At 37.2% G+C, this 12229-nt stretch overlaps 1 protein-coding gene across 2 annotated transcripts in view; it reads right to left on the bottom strand.

Moving 5' to 3' along the window:
- EXOC6 (exocyst complex component 6) overlaps window positions 1–12229 on the bottom strand; it is a 231158-nt gene that overhangs the window by 197417 nt on the left and 21512 nt on the right. The window contains exon 1 of one of the 2 annotated variants that reach the window (XM_044240114.1): window positions 1133–1205. The exons of the other annotated variant lie outside the window; for it this stretch is intronic. The gene's annotated coding sequence lies outside the window, so the exon portion shown is untranslated. Of the gene's footprint in view, window positions 1–1132; window positions 1206–12229 lie in introns of those variants that run through there. 2 annotated transcript variants of the gene reach the window in all.

Below are 12229 nucleotides of genomic sequence, written 5' to 3'. Positions count from 1 at the left end.
CAATTTCATCCAGATTTGGAGTTTTAAATTCCACAAGAACACTGACACCTCCCAAATTTATGTTTCCAGGCCTAACTTCTCCCCTGACCTACAAACTCATATATTTCTCCAACTGGGTATCTGATAAACATCTTAAATATGTCCAAAATGATTTCTTAACTTCTTCTTCAAACCTGCTCCTCTCACGGTCTTTCTCTATCTCTGTAAAGCCCATTCTTCTAGGTGCTCTGGCAAAAAACCTTGATATCACCCTTGACGGTTCTCTCTCTCGCTTTCTCCATCAAAATAATCCAGAAAATCCAAACACATTTTACAACCTCTACTGGTCCCACCCTGGACTAGGTCACCATGATCTTGCCTAGAATGTTACCAACTGCTTCTTAATCAGTTTCCTTGATTTCACCCCTACTTCCCTATAGTCTATTCTCAACAATGTAGACAGAATGATCCCATTAAAATATAAAGCAGATCCCTTTTCTCTCCTCTGCTCCAAACCCTATTTCTCTTACAACAGCCCATAAAATCCCTATATAATTTTGCCCCATATTATCTCACTGACCTCACTTCCTAATACTCACTCTCCACTTTACAATAAGTGGAGCCAGCAACACTGGCCTCCTTGTGGTTCCTGAAAAACACCAAACACTTTCCCACCCTATGCTTTACACATGCTGTTCCTCTACCTTGATCATACTTCTCATATTTCTCACAGGTGGCCTGCTTTTCTTCACATCTTTTATCCCCTTCTTGATGAGGCTCTTTCTGGCTACAGTATCCATATTATAAACACAAACACACAGAGACACAAATACACACGCACAGAGACACAAATACACACGCACATACAATTCCACAATTCCCTTCCTGCTTCTTGTTTTCTTTTTTAAAACAAAGGAGTTTAATTTATCACTGCATCACTCTTCCCACTGTAGAATATACTCAAATATATTCCCTATTTCATACTTCTATTCATTTTGTCTTCACACACCAGAATGTAAGTTGTCTGTTTTGTTCCCCACTGAATGTTCAGCCCCTGAAAAGTACTTATCACATAGTGGATGGTTAACAAATGATTGCTGAGTAACTGGAAGGATGAATGGATGGAACAGATGGAATCAAAAAGGTCACTTACTAACTGTTCAACCTCAGGTAAGCCACTTGACTTCTCTAAATCTCAACTCTCTCACCAATAAAATAAGGATGAAAAAAACAGTCTGTAGGGGAGCAGTCAGTTAAGCATCTGCCTTCAGCTCAGGTCATGATCCCAGGGTCCTGGGATGGAGTCTTGCATTGGTCTCCCTGCTCAGCAGGGAGTCTGCTTCTCCCTCCTCCTCTGCTGCTCCCCCTGCTTGTGCGCACTCGAGCTCTCTCTCTCTCTCTGTCAAATAAATAAATAAAATCTAAAAAAAGAAAAAGAAAAAAAGAAGAAGATGACGACGACGACAAAGAAGCACCCGCCTTTTCGAAGGGACCCCAGTCCCCAGCCCCATGTCAGGCTCCCTGCTCAGTGGGAAGTCTGCTTTCCCCACCCCTCTCTGCCTCTGCCTGCTGCTCCCACTGCCTGTACTCTCTCTGCCATATAAATAAAATCTTTAAAACAAACAAAACAAAATAAAAAAACAGTATCTACATCACAATGTTTTAAGGATTAAATTAGTAAACACATGAAAAGTTCTTAGCAATAAGTAAGTGCTCAGTACACACTGGCTGCTAGCATAATATGAACATAAAAGACAACCAAATCCTTATTAAATGAGTCAACTGGCTGCTGAATAAGTAGTGGCTACAGATTTCAAATATGGCTAATACTCTATGCTAAAGGAGTTATGGGGCCTTTTGCACTTTTTTAAGCTAATATTTCATTTATTTCTCATACTACACCAGAGAAAATATCACTTTCCCCTTCTCACAAGTGAAGTAGGCAAGGAAATGCTAAATGACTTGCTTGGTGCAGCCTAGTTACTGAGGATCTGAGGCAGTACTAGAATTCCCAAAGTACTTTTGTGCTTCTTGTGTTTTTCCTATAATTAATATTTATTAAAATTCCTAATTGAACAAACACGATTCTGAAGGAAATCCATGCAAGAGAAAGTTTATCTGACATTAGTGGGCTATAAACAAATTCTTATTTCATAACTATGAACACATGTTGAAGATAGATAGATAGATAGATAGATATAAACACACAGTTTTAAACATCTTTTTTTACCTACCTTAATACAGTTTGAAATTTCTCTGGCTCTTAAAAAACCAAGTAGGAAACAGAACATATCAAAAGAATTGCCTACTCTCTTTTTTTTCTGTTATAGCTGTAGCACTGTAGCAAAAATCTAAGAGGTAGGGAAGCCTGGGTGGCTCAGTCGTTAATTGTCTGTCTTCGGCTCAGGTCACGATCCCAGGGTCCTCAGATGGAGCCCCGCATCGGGCTCCCTGGCATCGGGCTCCCTGCACATCGGGATGTCTGCTTCTCCCTTTCCCACTCCCCCTGTTTGTGTTCCCTCTCTTGCTGCATCTCTCTCTGTCAAATAATAAATAAAATCTTAAAAAAAAAATCTAAGAGGTATTTCAGGACTGCTCTACTACAATGTCCCATCAAAGAGGGTGGGACTCTGTCAGTGCAAAAGCAATACTGTTTTCCCTTTTAAAAACTGTTAACAATATATAAACAAAAAGAAGAAAAATAATTTTTTGTAGCCTATTTTATTCTAGAAAGTTCTTTCTTTTAAGATTTTATTTACTTATTTATTTGACAGAGAGAGATCACAACTGGGGAGAGAAACAGGCAGAGAGAGGAGGAAGCAGGTTCCCCACCAAGTAGAGAGCCCAGAACCCCGGGATCATGACCGGAGTCAAAGGCAGAGGCTTTAACCCATTGAGCCACCCAGGCACCCCTAGAAAGTTCTAAAGTCCATCTTTTAGTGTGTCTTTCTAATTTATTCTCCAGAGTTTTAAAAACAAAACTACTCCTATTTTATAGTAATTCAAGACACTGCCAGTGCATTTAGTATAGCATCACAGATGAATGGCTCTTTTTCTACTGATGTTGTTAGTATGGAGAAAAGCAGTATCGGAACATATGCAATACTCACCCCCATTAATAGAAAATCAAAGCCTAAAATGGGTTAACTATTAGCCCCAATAAAAATAACATTAAGGAATCAGTACCATGAATGATCCGCCTATTACTACTAAGTCTTAGTACTACTAAGTCTTACTACTAAGTCTCTCCTGACTTCGGATAACCACTTGCTGTTACAGACGTGAGTACAAGCTGCAGCCCAAGCTGATAATAACCACCTGTTGTTACCCATAATCCGTATCAGTGAGATCATTCTGAGCAGAGTACACAGAAATAAAGAAGTAGAGATGAGAAAACATTCTAAACCACAGGAATAAGTTGCATTTTTAAAAATGTACTGAAGGCTCAAGCAAGTGCCAAAATCCAAAATTCATCACAAGACAGAATTTGGCCCTGAAAAGAAAAAAGTTCCTAGTTCTGACTTTCTCAACTTAATAGATGCAGCACAAAACAAAGAGCCTGACACAAGCACTCAAAATGGAATTAATCAATACATGCAGTTGATTTAACCCTCTACCACTCTGATGAAAATATTAAAAATAATTGGTCTGAAAATTTGCTAATAAAGCCAACAATAAAAAGATGAGTGAACAGAGACAAACAGGAAGGGAGAAAAGGGCAGATATGCAGAACAACACTGGAAAGGGGGAAAAAGCCAAAGCAATACACCATATACATAGTAGGAATTATCCATCTTTTCTCTTGTAATTTAATACAAGGGTAAATTACAAGGGTCCTATGTTTAATTATAGAGATAATCTGGGGAGACAGTGGAGGGAGGATATGGAAAGCAGAGAAGATGCGCAATCCCTGTCAACGACTCCCCACAGTGACTGAACTGACTAAAGAGGAGTCATATCCGCTGCTGCATCTGGCTTAATGTGCTAAAGATTAAAAACAAAACAAAACAAAAAGTAACACACAACCAAGTACTTACTATTAAGTACTTTGCAAGCATTACCTCATTAATATTCACTACAGCTTTACAGTGTAGATTCTATTAGCATCCCAATTTACAAATGCAGTTTGGGAAGATGAAGACTTTAAGTCCAAAGTCACACAGTAGTAGGGCCAAGATTTAACTCCAAGTCTACCTGACTCCAAAGCCAGCACTCCTAACCATTATGTCACATATACTCTCCAATCAGAAAAGGTGATAAGCAGCATGGAATGCTGAGAAGTTACGGGCATAGCAACTAACCAGATCACCTTTGAAGATCAACAATTGAGAATGACTCAATAGAGAATCCCCTGATGTGCACTGCTGCACCCATCAGGTGAAATCATCCAATGGACAGAAGAGAAGGATGAGAACTGAGGCATAGCTAATTGTTAGGCAGTATTAAATTACAAATGCAAAAAATAAAGAGGAGCAAAATATGAAGTAGAGAAAACTAAGGGCCCTGTATTTGTCTAACCTCAGCCGAAGGCTCTAAAAAATCTTTTTTCTTGTCTCTGAATAACAATCATTATTCTTCAAAATTTTGAATACCATTCAACTATTCAATCTTTGAACCCTAAGTCAGTTAACATTTTTTCCATCTAATTATTAAGGTGCCAAGTACATCATTCTTCTAAACTTTCAAGCAATATGTAATTTTAATGAATTTTTCTGCTTTTAAAATGTCCCCTCAGAATGCTATAATGTCTACTGGCAAACCTAATCAAATCCTATAAATAAATATACAGAGACATATGGCAAAACCAGAAAGCAGGTACATTTCCCACTATCCCACATCCACTAAGGTTATAAATTAGTGCTCCATATACAGTTGAACCTTGGACAATGGTTTGAACTGGATGGGTACACTTACATTCAAGTTTTTCTCAACACAGTCCAGTACTGTAAATATATTATCTCTTCCTTGAAGCTTTCTTAATAACGTTTTCTATTTTTTAGCTTGCTTGATTGCAAAAATCCAGTATATAATACACATTACATATAAAATATGTGTTAATTGACTGTTTATGGTATCATAAGGCTTCTGGTTAACAGTAGGCTATTAGTAAAGTCTTTGGGGAGTCAAAAGTTATATGCAGATTTCCAGCTGCACAGGGGGTCAGTGACCCCTAACCACCACATTGTTCAAGTGTCAATTACACATATAATAACTTCAGTGTAAGAGCTCAGTCTTCCCTTCCAAAAGCTTAGCACAATAAAACCTTACTTCTGGGGCACCTGGTTGGCTCCATGGGTTAAGCCTCTGCCTTGGGCTCAGGTCATGATCTCAGGATCCTGGGATTGCGCCCCGCATCGGGCTCTCTGCTCAGCAGGGAGCCTGCTTTCCCATCTCTCTCTGCCTGCCTATCTGCCTGTGATATCTCTCTGTCAAATAAATTAATAAAATCTTAAAAAAAAAAAGCCTTACTTCTACCAAAATATAATGGTAATCATGCCAAAATGCAGATGTAAAATTAATGTTAAAAGAAGAGATGACTTAAAAACTTCATGTGAACAGAAAATAACGATGGACTATGCTACACTAAGTGGATTTTAATTTACATATTTTAATTTTAGCAAGTAGGAACACATAAAAGCAATATATATGTCTTTTTAAAATTAACATATAATGTATTATTTGCTTCAGGAGTACAGGTCTGTGAATCATCAGTCTTACACAACTCACAGCACTCACCATAGCACATACCCTCCCAATGTCCATAACCCAGCCACCCTATCCCTCCCACCCCCACCCCCCAGAAACCCTCACTTTGCTTCCTGAGATTAAGAGTCTCTCTCTTATGGTTTGTCTCCTTCCCCAGTCCCATCTTGTTTCATTTTTTTTACCCCTCACAACCCCTCACCCTCCCTCTCAAATTCCTCATATCAGAGAGATCATATGATAATTGTCTTTCTCTGATTGATTTATTTCACTTAGCATAATACCCTCTAGTTTCACCATCCATGTCATTGCAATGTATGTCTAAAAAGCGTATCTTAAAAATTCTTTTAAGTACACATTTTCTTTTAAAAATTTTTTTAAAGATTTTATTTATTTATTTGACAGACAGATCACAAGTAGGCAAAGAGGCAGGCAGAAAGAGAGTGAGGAGGAAGAGACTCTGGGATCACGAGTGGAGCTGAAGGCAGAGGCTTTAACTCACTGAGTCATCTAGGCCCCACATTTTCTATCTTCATTATATCTAATCTTCTACCCCAAAGCAAAATATTGAAATATGAGTTATCATACATTATTTGACCATCTGATGTATCAGGCTTACAGCATTTAAACAAGTAAACCATGGGTCAGAAATGCCTTCTTGAATTGTATGTACAGGGCTCCACCTAGTGGTAATAAAATAGATATAAGAAAAAGTAAGATAACATTAAAATATTAAAATTGGTTCTTTAAAAATTAATGTTGTTATCCAATCAAATGTCTTAATGGAGGAACTCAGGCTACCTCAAGTTTTGGGACTGATACTCTATTCTATTAATGAGATAAATGATTTCTTAATCATATTCCAGTTTTGTTTTATTTTTCTTAAGGAAAACATCTTTCTAATGGAAAACAAACAACATTTACAAAATATTATGTGAAAAAGGACTCTCTCATTACTGGAAACAATTAGGATATCTTTTGCCAAAAGGCATATACTATCATTATACCATTTTTTGTATCTTTTTCTTTCACCAATTTCCATTGTTTAAAAAAAAAAAAAATTCCCTCACAGTAACTGTAAGAAGAATAAAATGTATAGGTTTCTCCTATCATCTGAAGGTAGAGAGCTCCTATGAAATCAAAATGGTGTATAAAAGACGAAGCAATTATTACTAATTTATAAGGGAAAATTTTTGAGCATTCCCAGACCCAAAAAATAACTTCTCTTAGGTTTTTCTGATATATCTTAGAATATATCTTGCTAACAGATGTACAAAATAAATCAAGATAAAACACAGATGCTCACAGACACAGTCCAGAACTATGGCTGCTTGATGCTGAGTGTAGATCCCCAGGAAGGCGCTTGGCAGTGCCATTCCTGCTTGCTGCTCATGCTGCTGAATGTGATTTTCACTTTTTGCCTTTTTTCACAAAAGCAAATATCCTCTTTGGATTTCTTTTGGTTAGTGAAAACAGGTACAAATGTAGGTCTTTTGTAAAAGTGTACTGATACAATAACATGTAAATGTAATATGTAAATGTAAAATGTAAATACAGGGACACCTGTATTTATTTGCTGAGAAATGACTTTTCAGCTTCTAATAAAATGTTTGCATTTTTTTTTAAATGGATAAAATCCCAAAGTACCCAATCCCAATTTCTCTAAATTATCTATATTGATTGAAGCACTACAGTTTCCTGGACAGAATAAAAACAGTCTTGATCTCAGAATCCTTGGTTCTCCAACAGAACAGATAATCTATTGTATAACCACAAAAGAACATAGCCAAGCCCTATACAGAATAGTGTGAAGATACTCACCTAAAGTGACTAGCATTAGAATACTAAACATTGGTAGACTATCCTGTCTACCAATGTCATGTCCCTGGCGTCATGATCCCAGGGTCCTGGATCCAATCCAGTATCTGGCTCCTTGCTCAGTAGGGAGCCAGCTTCTTCCTCTGCCCACACCCCAATTCCCCACTCAGTGTGTGCATGCGTGCACATGTGCACAATCTCTCTCTGATAAATAAAATCTCTTTTTTAAAAAAGAAAAGAAATGTGCACTGCTTTATCTCTGATAAAACTGTATCAGCTACTTCTAATCTCCACTGGATGATTTTTAATGTTGTTTTTTAATTTTTCGAACATTAACCATATTTTCTGCCCATTCTTAAAATGATACATTAGCCTTAATTCTGTATTTCCAGTAATTTTTTTAAAATTGCTTTACCTCCTTTCAAGCATTCTTTATTCTTCCAGTCCATATCCATTTTTTTCCTATTCTTTCACCAGTATTTCACATATCATATCAAACTTAATGTCTAACATACTGATCTTAATTTTATATTTCTAATCATCAGTATTTAAGATTTGGTATTTCATTAGTGAGACTGCATATGATAGCTCAGCAATTTCATATTTATAATGAATGCTTTTCAAATTCTAGGTACTGATCTAATTAGTACTGAAATTTTGCTTACTAACATTTTCATTTTATTAATTGACATAACTTTCTGAACGTTAAGTAAATTTATAAGACAACTAACCACTCTATTATCAGCTTTTGACAAATTAAACATTCCTAAAAATGATGCTATGAAGACATTAAAAATAATCAGAGGGGCTTCTGGGTGGCTCAGTGGATTAAAGCCTCTGCCTTCTGCTCAGGGCATGATCCCAGAGTCCTGGGATCGAGCCCCATGTCGGGCTCTCTGCTAGGCGAAGAGCCTGCTTCCCTTCTTCTCTCTCTCTGCCTACTTGGTGATGTCTGTCAAATAAATAAGTAAAATCTTTAAAAAATAATAATAATAATAATCATAGAAAAACTAATCAGAAAATTTCAAAACCTAGTAAAATCATCCTGTGCAATACAAACTGCTTGCTAATAAACTCAATAACAGTTTTATTGGGCACCTGGGTGGCTCAGTTGATTGAGCAACTGCCTTCAGCTCAGGTCATGATCCCAGAGTCCAGGGATTGAATCCCACAGCAGGCTCTCAGTTCCATGGGGAGTCTGCTTCTCCCTCTGACCCTCTCCCCTCTCATACTCTCCTTCTCTCCCTCTCTTTCTCTCTCTCAAATAAATACAATCTTTTTTAGGGGCCCCTGGGTGGCTCAGTGGTTCAAGCTTCTGCCTCCGGCTCAGGTCATGATTTTGGGGTCTTGGGATGGAGCTCTGCATCAGGCTCTCTGCTCAGTGGGCAGCCTGCTTCCTCCCCTCCCACTGCCTGCCTCTCTGCCTACTTGTAATCTCTCTCTCTCTGTCAAATAAATAAATAAAATCTTTTAAAAATAAATAAATAAAATCTTTTTAAAATATCATTTTTAAAATTTATTGAAATCAGGATTTCTTTTTAAGATTTTATTTGTTTATTTGACAGAGAGAGACAGCAAGAGAGGGAACACAAGCAAGGAGTGGGAGAGGGAGAAGCAGGCTTCCTGCTGAGCAGGGAGCTGGATGGGGGGCTCGATCACAGGACTCTGGGATCATAACCTGAGCCGAAGGCAGACACTTAACAACTGAGCCACCCAGGTGTCCCTCAGAAATAGTTTTGAAAACACATTTTGGGGGACACCTGGCTGGCTCAGTCAGTTGGGCATCCAAATCTTGATTTCAGCTCAGGTCATGATCTCAGGGTTATGAGATTGAACCCCATATCAGGCCTACACTCAACGGGGAGTCTGCTTGAGATTCTCTCTCCTCCCCTCTGCCCTTCCCCTCATTAGTATGTGCTCGTCCTCCCTCCCTCCCTCCCTCGCTGTCTCTCTAAAATAAAAAAATAAATAAAATAAACCAGATTTTTAGTATATCAGTAAATTTGCTTAATTCAACAAACTGGTCATGCAACTCCCTTTAGGAGCCTTTAGATTTAAAGTGCCCAAAATTTCAGCAGCATCCATGTGAAAAACAAAGGGCTAAAATATTAATCAAAGATAGCAAATGAGTTTAGGAGCAACTCCCTTTAGGAGCCTTTAGATTTAAAGTGCCCAAAATTTCAGCAGCATCCATGTGAAAAACAAAGGGCTAAAATATTAATCAAAGATAGCAAATGAATTATCATTTGGGAGAAGGGCTCCCTTTTTTTTCTTTTAAAGAACAAATAGCAAATATACCATTTCCCTATCTTAAATGCACAAAAGCCTTCCTCAAGTACCAATCTTGGAAAAAATATATATAATTCTACTTAGCAATATAAAATAGCAAGAACAAAAGTAGTCAATCTAAAATTATCATACCCAGTACTCCCAATATTTTCCCAACCATTGTATCAAATATATCAAACATGAGTAACAATGCTCCTATAACTTTCCGTGACACTCTATAATCCAGGAGCAAATAAGAAATGAAATAACTCCGAGACAGTAACACCTGGATAAAGACAAAGGAGTATTCTTTCCAACAATATTCATTAAGTACCAACAATACGCAATAGAAACCAAAAATCAAGTGCAGAAAACAGATATCTGGCACAGTTAACTTTAACACAGAGATTTACTGATCCCTAAATCATTAAGAATTTATCTGTACTGAGCATAATTCTTCAAAAAGGTAGGCAAACAAATGAAGTAGTTTTACAAAATAGGTCCAAAATTCTTTGACACACTTTCTGGTCAGAGGTGGGGTCTATATCCTCTCCTTCTTTTGAATCTGGGCAGGTTTCTGAGTACTCTGATCAGTGGAAGATGACAGAAGTAATTACATGCAACTTCAGAAACTAGGAAAAAAACATGCAACTTATCCCAGGACTTCTTCAGACACTCACTCTGGGAAAGTCACCCACTAAGTAACAAATCTATCCTTAAAATAACATCCTGGAGGGACACCTGGGTGGTTCAGCTGGTTAAGCATCTGCCTTCAGCTCAGGTCAGGATCCCAGGATCCTGGGATCCATCCTCCTTGCACCAGGCTCCTTGCTCAGCAGGGAGCCTGCTTCTCCTTCTGCCTGCCACTCCCTTTGCTTATGCGCTCTCTCCCTCTCTATAACAAATTAAAAAAATAAAAATAAAAAATAATATGCTAGAGAGACCACATATGTGACCACTCCATTATAACAGCCACTTCAATCGCCAGCAATATGAGTAAGCCATCTTGGCTATCTAGTCCAGATAATTTCAGCCCCAGCAGCAACTAATATTTTATTGTAACTGTATGAAAACTCCCAAGTCACAAATGCCCAGCCAAATCCTTCCTGAATCCCTGGGGAAAAAAAAGTTTATAAGTATAATACAAATTATTTGGACAACTGCATAAATATGTAAATTAGAATTAAATTTAAATGTTTTCCAAAATAATTCCATTTTTTCTTCTATCTTTTTTTTTCCCTTTAGGCACTAGTCCTTTTTGGTACTATCCTTAACTTTTTTTTCCCACTGCAGGAAGCCCTTTCCCCACAAGATATGCCTCAATCTTTTTCTTTTTTTTTTTTTTAAGATTTTATTTATTTGAGAGAGAGACAGAGACAGAGATACCAAGAGAGCCCAAACCAGAAGGAGAGGGAGAGCAGGCTCCACATTGAACAGGGAGCTGATTAGGGGCTTGATTCCAGGACCCTGGGATCTTCCTGAGACCAAGGCAGATGCTTAACCAACTTAGTCAACCAGGCACCCCAATATGTCTCAGTCTTAATCTCCCTTCAAAATTCAGCTCAAGACAGTTCCTTTAGGAAAATTTCATCAATAACCATACTGGATAATACCTTTCCCATTACCTGAAAATTTCTCCCCCTTTAATTAAGTTATTTGTGTAGCACTATATTTTTAAAATTTATCTTTTATTTATTTGCATAACATAAAATATACTCTCCATTTTAGTGTACATTTCATCTTCTAAATTCTTTGAGAACTGACGGCGTCTTTTATTTCTATATTCAAGTCACCACGAGAATTGCAATCTTAATAAAAAGACAGTCACTAGAGGGCACCCTTCACCAGAAAGTATAAATCCAAATATTTTCCTACTGCATCAGAGCAAAGTGTGAATCTCATACTCAACCAAATTAACAAAAATTACGAAATCTAAATAATGTTTCCTCTTTTTTGAAGCTGCTTTATCCAGATACCTATTATTTTAATATAACAGTTAAAAATAGAAAAGAACTATAAACACCATAAACATTTTCTGGCAATTCCAGGCTCATAATTTTTGGAGGTCCTAAAAAAGATATCATCATACAAGTAGAACCTGAAGTAAAAACAAGAAGTTTACTAAGTTGCACAATATATTAAATGAAAGTCAGATGTAGATATATTTAATTTGAACTTTGAAAAAAAGCATCCAAACTTGCATTTTAAAAAATAATTATTAATAAACATTGATTTTTATAATGTGCTTGTCAAAAGACAAAAATTTTGTAAAGTATAATTTACAAATAGTATGGAGGAAAACAGAAACACGGTTCCCTGATATAATGCTGATCTTAATCCCCACTATTGATCCCGACCACAGTCCACTGCTATTGGTCATTTCGCAGCTTTGAAGAGAAGAGCAATTCCCATGTCCATTCAAAGGCAGAATGTAAGTAACAAAAATAAATAAAAATAAGCT

The sequence above is a fragment of the Neovison vison genome, chromosome 2 (assembly GCF_020171115.1).
Source record: "Neovison vison isolate M4711 chromosome 2, ASM_NN_V1, whole genome shotgun sequence".
NCBI lineage: Eukaryota > Metazoa > Chordata > Mammalia > Carnivora > Mustelidae > Neogale > Neogale vison.
Note: the sequence above shows the minus strand (reverse complement) of the source record. Positions and strands in the feature narration are given on the sequence as shown.